We start from the raw sequence: 16,605 nt of genomic DNA, 5'->3' as shown, positions 1-16,605 counted from the left end.
CCTTTAATGGACGGAGGACACAATGTGTTCCTTTTCCCTTTAATGGACGGAGGACACAATGTGTTCCTTTTCCCTTTAATGGACGGAGGACACAATGTGTTCCTTTTCCCTTTAATGGACGGAGGACACAATGTGTTCCTTTTCCCTTTAATGGACGGAGGACACAATGTGTTCCTTTTCCCTTTAATGGACGGAGGACACAATGTGTTCCTTTTCCCTTTAATGGACGGAGGACACAATGTGTTCCTTTTCCCTTTAATGGACGGAGGACACAATGTGTTCCTTTTCCCTTTAATGGACGGAGGACACAATGTGTTCCTTTTCCCTTTAATGGACGGAGGACACAATGTGTTCCTTTTCCCTTTAATGGATGGAGGACATAATGGAAGGAGGACACAAAGTGTTCCTTTCCCCTTTAATGGACGGAGGACACAATGTGTTCCTTTTCCCCTTAATGGACGGAGGACACAATGTGTTCCTTTTCCCTTTAATGGACGGAGGACATAATGGATGGAGGACACAAAGTGTTCCTTTCCCCTTTAATGGACGGAGGACACAATGTGTTCCTTTTCCCTTTAATGGACGGAGGACACAAAGTGTTCCTTTCCCCTTTAATGGACGGAGGACACAAAGTGTTCCTTTTCCTTTTAATGGACGGAGGACACAATGTGTTCCTTTCCCCTTTAATGGACAGAGGACACAATGTGTTCCTTTTCCCTTTTCCCTTTAATGGACGGAGGACATAATGGACGGAGGACACAATGTGTTCCTTCCCCCTTTAATGGACGGAGGACACAATGTGTTCCTTTTCCCTTTAATGGACGGAGGACATAATGGACGGAGGACACAATGTGTTCCTTTCCCCTTTAATGGATGGAGGACATAATGGAAGGAGGACACAAAGTGTTCCTTTTCCCTTTAATGGACGGAGGACACAAAGTGTTCCTTTTCCCTTTAATGGACGGAGGACACAATGTGTTCCTTTTCCCTTTAATGGATGGAGGACACAAAGTGTTCCTTTTCCCTTTTCCCTTTAATGGACGGAGGACACAAAGTGTTCCTATTCCCTTTAATGGACGGAGGACATAATGGACGGAGGACACAACGTGTTCCTTTTCCCTTTAATGGGTTGTTGTCAGGACAACATAAGCTTGGTGTCACAAAAATAATTACTGCTCCTTCTGGCTCTGTCAGTCAGATGAGAGATGCAAACTAGAAACACCCTAACTCTAAAACCCCAAACCTAACCCCAACCCTAACTCTAAAACCCCAAACTTGACCCTAACCCCAAACCTAACCCCAACCCTAACTCTAAAACCCCAAACTTGACCCTAACCCCAAACCTGACCCTAACTCTAAAACCCCAAACCTGACCCCAACCCCAACCCTAACTCTAAAACCCCAAACCTGACCCTAACCCCAACCCTAACTCTAAAACCCCAAACCTGACCCCAACCCTAACTCTAAAACCCCAAACCTGACCCCAACCCTAACCCTAAAACCCCAAACCTGACCCCAACCCTAACCCTAAAACCCCAAACCTGACCCTAACCCCAAACCTAACTCTAAAACACTAACCCTGACCCTATCCCTAACTCTAAAACCCAAACCTGAACCCAACCCCAACCCCAAACCTAACTCTAAAACCCCACACCTGACCCCAACCCTGACTCTAAAACCCCAACCCTGACCCTGACCCTAACCCTAAAACCCCAAACCTGACCCTAACCCCAAACCTAACTCTAAAACACTAACCCTGACCCTATCCCTAACTCTAAAACCCAAACCTGAACCCAACCCCAACCCCAAACCTAACTCTAAAACCCCAAACCTGACCCCAACCCTAACTCTAAAACCCCAAACCTGACCCCAACCCTAACCCTAAAACCCCAAACCTGACCCCAACCCTAACCCTAAAACCCCAAACCTGACCCTAACCCCAAACCTAACTCTAAAACACTAACCCTGACCCTATCCCTAACTCTAAAACCCAAACCTGAACCCAACCCCAACCCCAAACCTAACTCTAAAACCCCAAACCTGACCCCAACCCTGACTCTAAAACCCCAACCCTGACCCTGACCCTAACCCTAAAACCCCAACCCTGACCCTGACCCTAACTCTAAAACCCCAAACCTGACGCTGACGCTAACACTAACTCGAAAATTAAAGAGAGCCACACACTCTAGGAGCTCAGATGCAAAAATTTAATTACCAACGTTTCCACAGCCAAGCTGTCTTCATCAGGGTATAATCACAAACACTGCGGGGTGACTCAAAAGACATAGGTGTCTGTAACCTGTCTAACCAGAGAGACCAGAGGAAGAGAGAGACAGAGACCAGAGGAAGAGAGAGACAGAGACCAGAGGAAGAGAGAGACAGAGACCAGAGGAAGAGAGAGAGACAGAGACCAGAGGAAGAGACAGAGACAGAGACCAGAGGAAGAGAGAGACAGAGACCAGAGGAAGAGAGAGACAGAGACCAGAGGAAGAGAGAGACAGAGACCAGAGGAAGAGAGAGACAGAGACCAGAGGAAGAGACAGAGACCAGAGGAAGAGACAGACAGAGACCAGAGGAAGAGACAGACAGAGACCAGAGGAAGAGACAGAGACAGAGACCAGAGGAAGAGAGAGACAGAGACCAGAGGAAGAGAGAGACAGAGACCAGAGGAAGAGACAGACAGAGACCAGAGGAAGAGACAGACAGAGACCAGAGGAAGAGACAGAGACCAGAGGAAGAGACAGAGACAGAGACCAGAGGAAGAGACAGAGACAGAGACCAGAGGAAGAGACAGAGACAGAGACCAGAGGAAGAGACAGACAGAGACCAGAGGAAGAGACAGACAGAGACCAGAGGAAGAGACAGACAGAGACCAGAGGAAGAGACAGAGACCAGAGGAAGAGACAGACAGAGACCAGAGGAAGAGAGAGACAGAGACCAGAGGAAGAGACAGACAGAGACCAGAGGAAGAGACAGACAGAGACCAGAGGAAGAGACAGACAGAGACCAGAGGAAGAGACAGAGACCAGAGGAAGAGACAGACAGAGACCAGAGGAAGAGAGAGACAGAGACCAGAGGAAGAGACAGACAGAGACCAGAGGAAGAGACAGACAGAGACCAGAGGAAGAGACAGACAGAGACCAGAGGAAGAGACAGACAGAGACCAGAGGAAGAGACAGAGACCAGAGGAAGAGACAGAGACCAGAGGAAGAGACAGACAGAGACCAGAGGAAGAGACAGACAGAGACCAGAGGAAGAGAGAGACAGAGACCAGAGGAAGAGACAGAGACCAGAGGAAGAGACAGACAGAGACCAGAGGAAGAGACAGACAGAGACCAGAGGAAGAGAGAGACAGAGACCAGAGGAAGAGAGAGACAGAGACCAGAGGAAGAGAGAGACAGAGACCAGAGGAAGAGAGAGACAGAGACCAGAGGAAGAGAGAGACAGAGACCAGAGGAAGAGAGAGACAGAGACCAGAGGAAGAGAGAGACAGAGACCAGAGGAAGAGAGAGACAGAGACCAGAGGAAGAGAGAGACAGAGACCAGAGGAAGAGAGAGACAGAGACCAGAGGAAGAGACAGAGACCAGAGGAAGACAGAGACAGAGACCAGAGGAAGAGAGAGACAGAGACCAGAGGAAGAGACAGAGACCAGAGGAAGAGACAGACAGAGACCAGAGGAAGAGACAGAGACCAGAGGAAGAGAGAGACAGAGACCAGAGGAAGAGACAGACAGAGACCAGAGGAAGAGACAGACAGAGACCAGAGGAAGAGAGAGACAGAGACCAGAGGAAGAGAGAGACAGAGACCAGAGGAAGAGAGACTGTGCGGCCCCCCAAAGAAATGCCACCCCACACCATGACTGACCCACCGCCAGGATGTGCCATCCTGGATGAGCTGCACTACCTGAGCCACTTGTGTGGGTTGTAGACTCCGTCTCATGCTACCACTAGAGTGAAAGCACCACCAGCATTCAAAAGTGACCAAAACATCAGCCAGGAGGCATAGGAACTGAGAAGTGGTCTGTGGTCCCCACCTCCTTTATTGCTAATTGCCTATAATTTCCACCTGTTGTCTATTCCATTCACACAACAGCATGTGAAATTTATTGTCAATCAGTGTTGCTTCCTAAGTGGACAGTTTGATTTCACAGAAGTGTGATTGACTTGGAGTTACATTGTGTTGTTTAAGTTTTTTTATTTTTTTGTTTTTTTTTTTTTTTTGCAGTGTAGATATAGATATACAACGTAACTCCAAGTCAATCACATATAATAACATAATAAACATAAATATAATAAACATAATCTCATGTATATATACAGTGGGGAGAACAAGTATTTGATACACTGCCGATTTTGCAGGTTCTCCTACTTACAAAGCATGTAGAGGTCTGTAATTTTTATCATCGGTACACTTCAACTGTGAGAGACGGAATCTAAAACAAAAATCACATTGTATTGTCTCTCTCTCTCTCTCTCTGATCTCTCTCTCTCTCTCTCTCTCTCTCTCTCTCTCTCTCTCTCCCCTACTCTCTCTCTCTCTCTCTCTCTCTCTCTCTCTCTCTCTGACCGACAGCCACTTTAAAATAGTCAAAGAAACCAGAGGAAAAGGCACATGAACATTTAATCTCAACTGCAGCTGACGTAAGAGAGAAGAGACAGACAGAAGTGTGTAGGGTTGAGTCCCGCTAGAGGGGGGCTGACACACTGGGTACCTGGTGAGAGATGGGGGGGGGTTTAACCGCTAGGATACCTGTCGTCCCTGTTTTAGGTTCACAACAAAGTGGTGATGTACCTTTAGTTAGAGTAGAGTTGGCCTGCAAAACAAAGAGAATTCACAACACTTATCAAGAATAGGTTTGACATGAATATGCTACAGTAGCTGCTGAACGGTGTGTGTGATGCTTGTGTGCCTGGTTGAATTAAAACACATCCCAATTACGTGTGAGGTCTGAGCCTTTTCCATGCCACCCACGTTGTAATGAGACTCACTGGGAAAACTCTCTCTCTCTCTCAGCCACAGAACATTGTTCTTAGTGAACAAATCACAGTCTGTCTTCTTCTCAAGTGGCTGCTTCACATCAGAATAGCAACACTTAAAAATGTCAATCATATTTCTCAATTTGAAAAACAAGAGAATGTTTTAATGTCATGTTAAACCACGTTAAAGTTTGCCTGTATATAAAACAAAAACTGAGTGTGATTGATTTACTCTTACGAGGGCTAAATAGTTGTAGCTTTAAGCTAAGATCTTACAATCTTTTTTTTTTTTAAACATTTAATGAATTACAAAAAAAACATTGAAAAATATTTTAAATTAAATATTTTAGTGTTTATCTGAGACTGAACAAGACAGGAAGTGTAAATGAGCATCACAAATCTAAATCTGACCTATTCTCTAACATGTTATGTCAACATAAGCAGCTGTGAGACCTTCAATTCAACCTTTATTTAATTAGGCAAGTCAGTTAAGAACAAATCGGAAGGAAGACTCCTGTCTGGAGCCTGTCTGGGCATGGAGCTGGAGCTGGACACCGCGTTTAGACTGGGCATCGGCACAGAGGAAGGATCCTGTCATGGAGCTGGACTGGACACCGCGTTTAGACTGGGCATCGGCACAGAGGAAGGCTCCTGTCCTGGAGCTGGACTGGACACCGCGTTTAGACTGGGCATCGGCGCAGAGGAAGACTCCTGTCATGGAGCTGGACTGGACACCGCGTTTAGACTGGGCATCGGCACAGAGGAAGGCTCCTGTCCTGGAGCTGGACTGGACACCGCATGTTTAGACTGGGCATCGGCGCAGAGGAAGACTCCTGTCATGGAGCTGGACTGGACACCGCGTTTAGACTGGGCATCGGCACAGAGGAAGGCTCCTGTCCTGGAGCTGGACTGGACACCGCGTTTAGACTGGGCATCGGCACAGAGGAAGGATCCTGTCATGGAGCTGGACTGGACACCGCGTTTAGACTGGGCATCGGCACAGAGGAAGGCTCCTGTCCTGGAGCTGGACTGGACACCGCGTTTAGACTGGGCATCGGCGCAGAGGAAGACTCCTGTCATGGAGCTGGACTGGACACCGCGTTTAGACTGGGCATCGGCACAGAGGAAGGCTCCTGTCCTGGAGCTGGACTGGACACCGCGTTTAGACTGGGCATCGGCGCAGAGGAAGACTCCTGTCATGGAGCTGGACTGGACACCGCGTTTAGACTGGGCATCGGCACAGAGGAAGGCTCCTGTCCTGGAGCTGGACTGGACACCGCGTTTAGACTGGGCATCGGCGCAGAGGAAGACTCCTGTCATGGAGCTGGACTGGACACCGCGTTTAGACTGGGCATCGGCACAGAGGAAGACTCCTGTCATGGAGCTGGACTGGACACCGCGTTTAGACTGGGCATCGGCACAGAGGAAGGCTCCTGTCCTGGAGCTGGACTGGACACCGCGTTTAGACTGGGCATCGGAGCAGAGGAAGGCTCCTGTCATGGAGCTGGACTGGACACCGCGTTTAGACTGGGCATCGGCACAGAGGAAGGATCCTGTCATGGAGCTGGACTGGACACCGCGTTTAGACTGGGCATCGGCGCAGAGGAAGACTCCTGTCATGGAGCTGGACTGGACACCGCATTTAGACTGGGCATCGGCACAGAGGAAGGCTCCTGTCATGGAGCTGGACTGGACACCGCGTTTAGACTGGGCATCGGCACAGAGGAAGACTCCTGTCATGGAGCTGGACTGGACACAGCGTTTAGACTGGGCATCGGCACAGAGGAAGACTCCTGTCATGGAGCTGGACTGGACACCGCATTTAGACTGGGCATCGGCGCAGAGGAAGGCTCCTGTCATGGTTCCGGACCGTGGACCGTCGCAGGAGGTTCCGGACCGTGGACCGTCGCAGGAGGTTCCGGACCGTGGACCGTCGCAGGAGGTTCCGGACCGTGGACCGTCGCAGAGGTTCCGGACCGTGCACCGTCGCGGAAGCTCTGGACTGGTCTAATGTCCATTGCTCGTGTTTCTTGGCCCAAGCAAGTCTCTTCTCCTTATTGGTGTCCTTTAGTAGTGGTTTCTTTGCAGCAATTCCACCATGAAGGCCTGTTTCAAGCAAGTCTCCTCTGAACAGTTGATGTTGAGATGTATCTGTTACTTGAAGTCTGTGAAGCATCTATTTGGGCTGCAATTTCTGAAAACTCTAATGAACTTCTCCTCTGCAGCAGAGGTAACTCTGGGCCTTCCTTTCCTGTGGCGGTCCTCATGAGAGTCAGTTTCATCATAGCGCCAAATGGTTTTTGTGACTGCGCTTCTTGAAGTGTTCCGTATTGACTGACCTTCATGTCTTAAAGTAATGATGGACTGTCGTTTCTCTTTGCTTATTTGAGCTGTTCTTGTCATAATATGGACTTGGTATTTTACCAAATAGGATTCTTCTGTATCCCACCTCTACCTTGTCACAACACAACTGATTGGTGATTTAAGAATGAAAAATAAATTCCACAAATGAACTTTTAAGAAGGAACACCTGTTAATTGAAATGCATTCCAGGTGACTACCTCATGAAGCTGGTTGAGAGAATGGCGAGAGCGTGCAAAGCTGTCATCAAGGCAAATGGTAGCTACTTTGAAGAATCTTAAATATAAAATATATTTTGATTTGTTTCAATCTTTTTTTGGTTACTACATGACTCCATATGTGTCATTTCATAGTTGTGATGTCTTCACTATTATTCTACAAAGTAGAAAATAGTAAAAAATAAAGAAAAACCCTTGAATGAGTAGGTGTTCTAAACCTTTGAATGAGTAGGTGTTCTAAACCTTTGAATGAGTAGGTGTTCTAAACCTTTGAATGAGTAGGTGTTCTAAACCTTTGAATGAGTAGGTGTTCTAAATCTTTGAATGAGTAGGTGTTCTAAACCTTTGAATGAGTAGGTGTTCTAAACCTTTGAATGAGTAGGTGTTCTAAACCTTTGAATGAGTAGGTGTTCTAAACCTTTGAATGAGTAGGTGTTCTAAATCTTTGAATGAGTAGGTGTTCTAAACCTTTGAATGAGTAGGTGTTCTAAACCTTTGAATGAGTAGGTGTTCTAAATCTTTGAATGAGTAGGTGTTCTAAATCTTTGAATGAGTAGGTGTTCTAAATCTTTGAATGAGTAGGTGTTCTAAACCTTTAGGTGTTCTAAACCTTTGAATGAGTAGGTGTTCTAAACCTTTGAATGAGTAGGTGTTCTAAACCTTTGAATGAGTAGGTGTTCTAAACCTTTGAATGAGTAGGTGTTCTAAACCTTTGAATGAGTAGGTGTTCTAAACCTTTGAATGAGTAGGTGTTCTAAATCTTTTGAATGAGTAGGTGTTCTATGTACTGTATTTAATTTCCTGATATCCAATTGGAATAGTTTGTTCTAAACCTTTGAATGAGTAGGTGTTCTAAACCTTTGAATGAGAGGCTAAACCTTTGAATGAGTAGGTGTTCAAACCTTTGAACACCCTACCGGAGTAGGTGTTCTAAATCTTTGAATGAGTAGCGTGTTCTAAATCTTTTACAAGGAGATGCTAGAGTGCGATAGAATAAGGACATCCCAGTTCTAAACCTGAATGAACGACGATGGGCCAAATCTTTGAATGAGTAGGGTTCTAAACCTTTGAATGGTAGGTGTTCGAACAGCCCGGTGTTCTAAACCTGGAATCTGTAGGTGTTCTAAACCTTTGAGACCGCTGCTAAACACTCAGGAGGCCTGAATGGTGGCTCTAAACCTTCCCTCCCTAGGTATTCCTCTCTCTTTCTCCTCCCTCTGTCTCTCTGTTCCTCCCTAGATATTCCTCTCTCTGTTCTAAACCCCTCTCATCTCTCTGTTCTAAACCTTTGAATGAGTTGTTCCTCCCTCTCATCTCTCTGTTCCTCTGTTATTCCTCTCTCTGTTCTCCTCCCTCTCGTCTCTCTGTCCCTCCCTAGGTATTCCTCTCTCTGTTCTCCTCCCTCTCGTCTCTCTGTTCCTCTCTAGATATTCCTCTCTCTGTTCTCCTCCCTCTCGTCTCTCTGTCCCTCCCTAGGTATTCCTCTCTCTGTTCTCCTCCCTCTCGTCTCTGTCCCTCCCTAGATATTCCTCCCTCTTTTTGTTCTCCTCCCTCTCGTCTCTGTCCCTCCCTAGAGATTCCTCCCTCTGTTCTCCTCCCTCTCGTCTCTGTCCCTCCCTAGATATTCCTCCCTCTGTTCTCCTCCCTCTCGTCTCTCTGTTCTCCTCCCTCTCGTCTACTGTCCCTCCCTAGATATTCCTCTCTCTGTTCTCCTCCCTCTCTTCTCTCTGTCCCTCCCTCTCTTCTCTCTGTCCCTCCCTAGGTATTCCTCTCTCTGTTCTCCTCCCTCTCGTCTCTCTGTCCCTCTCTAGATATTCCTCTCTCTGTTCTCCTCCCTCTCGTCTCTCTGTCCCTCCCTAGGTATTCCTCTCTCTGTTCTCCTCCCTCTCTTCTCTCTGTCTGACCCTCTCTTCTCTCTGTCCCTCCCTAGGTATTCCTCTCTCTGTTCTCCTCCCTCTCTTCTCTCTGTCCCTCCCTAGGTATTCCTCTCTGTTCTCCTCCCTCTCTATCTCTGTCCCTCCCTCTCTTCTCTCTGTCCCTCCCTAGGTATTCCTCTCTGTTCTCCTCCCTCTCTTCTCTCTGTCCCTCCCTAGGTATTCCTCTCTCTGTTCTCCTCCCTCTCTTCTCTCTGTCCCTCCCTCTCTTCTCTCTGTCCCTCCCTAGGTATTCCTCTCTCTGTTCTCCTCCCTCTCTTCTCTCTGTTCTCCTCCCTCTCGTCTCTCTGTCCCTCCCTAGGTATTCCTCTCTCTGTTCTCCTCCCTCTCTTCTCTCTGTCCCTCCCTCTCTTCTCTCTGTCCCTCCCTAGGTATTCCTCTCTCTGTTCTCCTCCCTCTCGTCTCTCTGTCCCTCCTAGATATTCCTCTCTCTGTTCTCCTCCCTCTCTTCTCTCTGTCCCTCCCTAGGTATTCTCCTCTGTTCTCCTCCCTATCTTCTCTCTGTCCCTCCCTAGGTATTCCTCTCTCTGTTCTCCTCCCTCTCTTCTCTCTGTCCCTCCCTGGTATTCCTCTCTCTGTTCTCCTCCCTCTCTTCTCTCTGTCCCTCCCTAGGTATTCCTCTCTCTGTTCCCCTCCCTCTCGTCTCTCTGTTCTCCTCCCTCTCTCTCTCTGTCCCTCCCTTCCCTAGATATTCCTCCTTCTTTTCTCCTCCCTCTCTTCTCTCTGTTTCATTATCAGCAGCATCAGTTGGGGCTTAGTGTCTTCCCTCCCCCGTGTCTTAACCAATCAGGTTGCCTGAAACAGAGCAGTGAGATAGTTCCTGTCAGATATCTCTTAATATCTCTCTTTTTAATTAAGGAGACATGATGAGTGAGTTAATTGTGGCGGCCACACTGGGACTGTCTCTAACATATCACAGAGTGCTAATGAGAGCTCACTGTACAAGGCCTTACTACTGACTATTGCATGATACTATCGTCAGCTCTGCTCAGCTCTGTTCTCCGGTGATGTGCTGAGATACGCTGCTCTGTCTGTCTGTCTGTCTGTCTGTCTGTCTGTCTGTCTGTCTGTCTGTCTGTCTGTCTGTCTGTCTGTCTGTCTGTCTGTCTGTCTGTCTGTCTGTCTGTCTGTCTGTCTGTCTGTCTGTCTGTCTGTCTGTCTGTCTGTCTGTCTGTCTGTCTGTCTGTCTGTCTGTCTGTCTGTCTGTACCTAGTCTGTCTGTCTGTCTGTCTGTCTGTCTGACAGTCCAGTCATGGGACAGGCATCACAAAGAGCAGCACTCTGGTACCTAGATCTGGGGGACGCCAGTACTGACAACTGCACACGGGACAGGGGGCCAGAGTCATGGGACAGGAGACTGGGGGAGGCCAGAGTCATGGGCCAGGAGACTGGGGGAGGCCAGAGTCATGGGACCAGGAGACTGGGGGAGGCCAGAGTCATGGGCCAGGAGACTGGGGGAGGCCAGAGACATGGGACAGGAGACTGGGGAGGCCAGAGGCATGGGCCAGGAGACTGGGGGAGGCCAGAGGAATGGGACAGGAGAATGGGGAGGCCAGAGACATGGGACAGGAGACTGGGGGAGGCCAGAGGCATGGGACAGAAGACTGGGGAGGCCAAAGACATGGGACAGGAGACTGGGGGAGAACAGAGACATGGGACAGGAGACTGGGGGAGGCCAGGTTCATGGGACAGGAGACTGGGGGTGGGCTCTGTGTCATGGGACCTCAGTGGGACTGGGGGAGGCCAGAGGGCATGGGACTAGGAGACTGGGGCTCTGTGTCTATAGAGGGGGATCTGCTGTGTCACCAGGTTCTCAGTGGGCTCTGTGTCTATAGAGGCTTTACCTCAGTGGGCTCTGTGTCTATAGAGGCTTTACCTCAATGGGCTCTGTGTCTATAGAGGCTTTACCTCAATGGGCTCTGTGTCTATAGAGGCTTTACCTCAATGGGCTCTGTGTCTATAGAGGCTTTACCTCAATGGGCTCTGTGTCTATAGAGGCTTTACCTCAGTGGGCTCTGTGTCTATAGAGGCTTTACCTCAATGGGCTCTGTGTCTATAGAGGCTTTACCTCAATGGGCTCTGTGTCTATAGAGGCTTTACCTCAATGGGCTCTGTGTCTATAGAGGCTTTACCTCAATGGGCTCTGTGTCTGTAGAGGTTTTACCTCAATGGGCTCTGTGTCTATAGAGGTTTTACCTCAGTGGGCTCTGTGTCTATAGAGGCTTTACCTCAGTGGGCTCTGTGTCTGTAGAGGCTTTACCTCAGTGGGCTCTGTGTCTGTAGAGGCTTTACCTCAGTGGGCTCTGTGTCTATAGAGGCTTTACCTCAGTGGGCTCTGTGTCTATAGAGGCTTTACCTCAGTGGGCTCTGTGTCTGTAGAGGCTTTACCTCAGTGGGCTCTGTGTCTGTCATATCTTTACCTCAGTGGGCTCTGTGTCTATAGAGGCTTTACCTCAGTGGGCTCTGTGTCTATAGAGGCTTTACCTCAGTGGGCTCTGTGTCTGTAGAGGCTTTACCTCAGTGGGCTCTGTGTCTATAGAGGCTTTACCTCAGTGGGCTCTGTGTCTGTAGAGGCTTTACCTCAGTGGGCTCTGTGTCTGTAGAGGCTTTACCTCAGTGGGCTCTGTGTCTATAGAGGCTTTACCTCAGTGGGCTCTGTGTCTATAGAGGCTTTACCTCAATGGGCTCTGTGTCTATAGAGGCTTTACCTCAGTGGGCTCTGTGTCTGTAGAGGCTTTACCTCAGTGGGCTCTGTGTCTGTAGAGGCTTTACCTCAGTGGGCTCTGTGTCTGTGTGGATGGAGTAACCGATACTGTGACCTGAAGACCTGAATGAATTCCCAGAGGCTTCAGCTCAGTGGGCTAATACAGTCTCATAGATTTATACCGAGTCGGTCAGAGTGAGTGAAACAGGTCGTTTAGATGAAGAAGCAGAATGAAGTATTTTGTATCACTGATTCAGGACCTGTGATAACTCTAAGCCGACAGAACTAAAATCATATTCACGAGTTCTAAAGGATTTTTGTTCCATTCTAACCTTAACCCTGCATTTTAAAGGCTGTAACATAAAAAATATATATTAAAATGTTAGGCTCCGGATTTAATTTATTTGAAATCACAGGACATGAGAGAGAGCAGAGAGAGACAGAGAGAGAGAGAGAGAGACAGAGAGACAGAGAGAGAGAGAGAGAGAGAGAGAGAGAGAGAGAGAGAGAGAGAGAGAGAGAGAGAGAGAGAGAGAGAACAGAACAGAAGATTCAGGACCTTTGATAAGCCTAACCTGACAGAAGTACAATCAGCTTAACTTTTTAATATCTGAGTTTTTAGGGTTTTTGTTCCATTTTAACCTTCAACCCCCTGCTTTAATGGCTGTTCTATTAAACTGTTAATAGCTGCAATTTGGTTTATGTAACTCCAGACCTAATCAAACATCTCTTTCAAAATAATATTTTTGAAAATAAAGAGAAACTTCAGTGAAAAAGTAAGTAAGAGTGAGAGAAGAGGAGGATAGAACAATAGAGATGGAGACGAGACGAGACGAGACGAGACGAGACGAGAGCAGGAGCGGCACAGATACTCTGATTGATTGGCTATGAAAAGCCAACTGACATTTACTCCTGAGGTGCTGACCTGTTGCACCCTCGACAACTACTGTGATTATTATTATTTGACCTTGCTGGTCATCTATGAACATTTGAACATCTTGGCCATGTTCTGTTATAATCTCCACCCAGCACAGTCAGAAGAGGACTGGCCACCCCTAATAGCCTGGTTCCTCTCTACCCGGCACAGTCAGAAGAGGACTGGCCACCCCACATAGCCTGGTTCCTCTCAAGGTTTCTTCCTTGGTTCCTGCCTTTCTAGGGAGTTTTTCCTAGCCACTGTGCTTCTACACCTGCATTGCTTGCTGTTTGGGGTTTTATGCTGGGTTTCTGTACAGCACTTTGTGACATCAGCTGATGTAAAGAAGGGCTTTATAAATACATTTGATTGGTTGAATTAGAGGAGAGGAGAGATAAGGAGAGGAGAGGAGAGGAGAGGAGAGAGAGGAGAGGAGAGGAGAGGAGAGGAGAGGAGAGGAGAGGAGAGGAGAGGAGAGGAGAGGAGAGAGAGAGGGAGAGGAAAGAGGAGAGGAGAGGAGAGGAAAGAGGAGAGGAGAGGAGAGGAAAGAGGAGAGGCGAGGGAGAGGAGAGGAGAGAGGCGAGGAGGAGGAGAGGCGAGGAGGTAAGAACCCCTCGAGATGGAGAGGAGAGGAGAGGAGGTAAGAACACTAGAGATGGAGAGAAGAGGAGAGGAGAGGAGGTAAGAACACTAGAGATGGAGAGAAGAGGAGAGGAGGGAGGTAAGAACACTAGAGATGGAGAGAAGAGGAGAGGAGAGGAGGTAAGAACACTAGAGATGGAGAAGAGGTAAGAACACTAGAGATGGAGAGAAGGAGGAGAGGAGAGGAGAGGAGAGGAGCTAAGAACACTAGAGATGGAGAGGAGGAGAGGAGAGAGGAGAGGAGAGTAGAGGAGAGGAGAGATAAGGAGAGGAGAGGAGAGGAGGTAAGAACACTAGAGATGGAGGGAAGAGGACAGGAGAGGAGAGGAGAGGAGGTAAGAACACTAGAGACGGTGTCAACGATGTGTGTAGTTGGTGCATGGAAGTCAGGTGCAGGAGAGCAGAGATGAGTGGACAAAGCACTTTACTGAGGCAATTATTTGAACAGGACGCAACCGTGTCACAAAATCAAATGCCCTCAGAACAAGTGAGGCATCACTAAGTTCCACAACCCAGCACAAAGTACCACAACCCAGTAAAAAGTACCACAACCCAGCACAAGGTACCACAACCCAGCACAAAGTACCACAACCCAGTACAAAGTACCACAACCCAGTACAAAGTACCACAAACAAGAACAAAGTACCACAACCAAGAACAAAGTACCACAACCAAGAACAAAGTACCACAACCAAGAACAAAGTACCACAACCAAGTACAAAGTACCACAACCAAGTACAAAGTACCACAACCAAGTACAAAGTACCACAACCAAGTACAAAGTACCACAACCAAGTAAAAGTACCACACCCAAGTACAAAGTACCACAACCAAGCACAAAGTACCACACCCCAGTACAAAGTACCACAACCAAGTACAAAGTACCACAACCAAGTACAAAGTACCACAACCAAGCACAAAGTACCACAACCAAGTACAAAGTACCACAACCAAGTACAAAGTACCACAACCAAGTACAAAGTACCACAACCAAGTACAAATTACCACAACCAAGTACAAAGTACCACAACCAAGTACAAAACACCACAACCAAGTACAAAGTACCGGCTGCCATAAAGCACCACAACCAAGTACAAATTACCACAACCAAGTACAAAGTACCACAACCAAGTACAAAGTACCACAACCAAGTACAAATTACCACAACCAAGTACAAATTACCACAACCAAGTACAAAGTACCACAACCAAGTACAAAGTACCACAACCAAGTACAAAGTACCACAACCAAGTACAAAGTACTACAACCAAGTACAAAGTACCACAACCCAGTACAAAGTACCACAACCCAGTACAAAGTACCGCAACCCAGTACAAAGTACCGCAACCCAGTACAAAGTACCACAACCAAGTACAAAGTACCACAAACAAGTACAAAGTACCACAACCAAGAACAAAGTACCACAACCAAGAACAAAGTACCACAACCAAGAACAAAGTACCACAACCAAGTACAAAGTACCACAACCAAGTACAAAGTACCACACCCAAGTACAAAGTACCACAACCAAGCACAAAGTACCACACCCCAGTACAAAGTACCACAACCAAGTACAAAGTACCACAACCAAGTACAAAGTACCACAACCAAGAACAAAGTACCACAACCAAGCACAAAGTACCACAACCAAGTACAAAGTACCACAACCAAGTACAAAGTACCACAAACCAAGTACAAAGTACCACAACCAAGTACAAATTACCACAACCAAGTACAAAGTACCACAACCAAGTACAAAACACCACAACCAAGTACAAAGTACCGGCTGCCATAAAGCACCACAACCAAGTACAAATTACCACAACCACGTACAAAGTACCACAACCAAGTACAAAGTACCACAACCAAGTACAAATTACCACAACCAAGTACAAATTACCACAACCAAGTACAAAGCACCACAACCAAGTACAAAGTACCGGCTGCCACAAAGTACCACAACCAAGTACAAAGTACCACAACCAAGTACAAAGTACCACAACCAAGTACAAAGTACCACAACCAAGTACAAAGTACCACAACCAAGTACAAAGTACCGGCTGCCACAAAGCACCACAACCAAGCACAAAGTACCGGCTGCCACAAAGTACCACAACCAAGTACAAAGTACCGGCTGCCACAAAGTACCACAACCAAGTACAAAGTACCGGCTGCCACAAAGCACCACAACCAAGCACAAAGTACCGGCTGCCACAAAGTACCACAACCAAGTACAAAGTACCAGCTGCCACAAAGTACCACAACCAAGTACAAAGTACCGGCTCCCAGAAAGCACCACAACCAAGTACAAAGTACCGGCTGCCACAAAGTACCACAACCAAGTACAAAGTCCCGGCTGCCACAAAGTACCACAACCAAGTACAAATTACCACAACCAAGTACAAAGTACCGGCTGCCACAAAGTACCACAACCAAGTACAAAGTACCGGCTGCCACAAAGTACCACAACCAAGTACAAAGCACCGGCTGCCACAAAGTACCACAACCAAGTACAAAGTACCGGCTGCCACAAAGTACCACAACCAAGTACAAAGTACCGGCTGCCACAAAGTACCACAACCAAGTACAAAGTACCGGCTGCCACAAAGTACCACAACCAAGTACAAAGTACCAGCTGCCACAAAGTACCACAACCAAGTACAAAGTACCGGCTGCCAGAAAGCACCACAACCAAGTACAAAGTACCGGCTGCCACAAAGTACCACAACCAAGTACAAAGTCCCGGCTGCCACAAAGTACCACAACCAAGTACAAATTACCACAACCAAGTACAAAGTACCAGCTGCCACAAAGTACCACAACCAAGTACAAAGCACCGGCTGCCACAAAGTA

The sequence above is a fragment of the Oncorhynchus tshawytscha genome, unplaced genomic scaffold, assembly GCF_018296145.1.
Source record: "Oncorhynchus tshawytscha isolate Ot180627B unplaced genomic scaffold, Otsh_v2.0 Un_contig_2690_pilon_pilon, whole genome shotgun sequence".
NCBI lineage: Eukaryota > Metazoa > Chordata > Actinopteri > Salmoniformes > Salmonidae > Oncorhynchus > Oncorhynchus tshawytscha.
Note: the sequence above shows the minus strand (reverse complement) of the source record.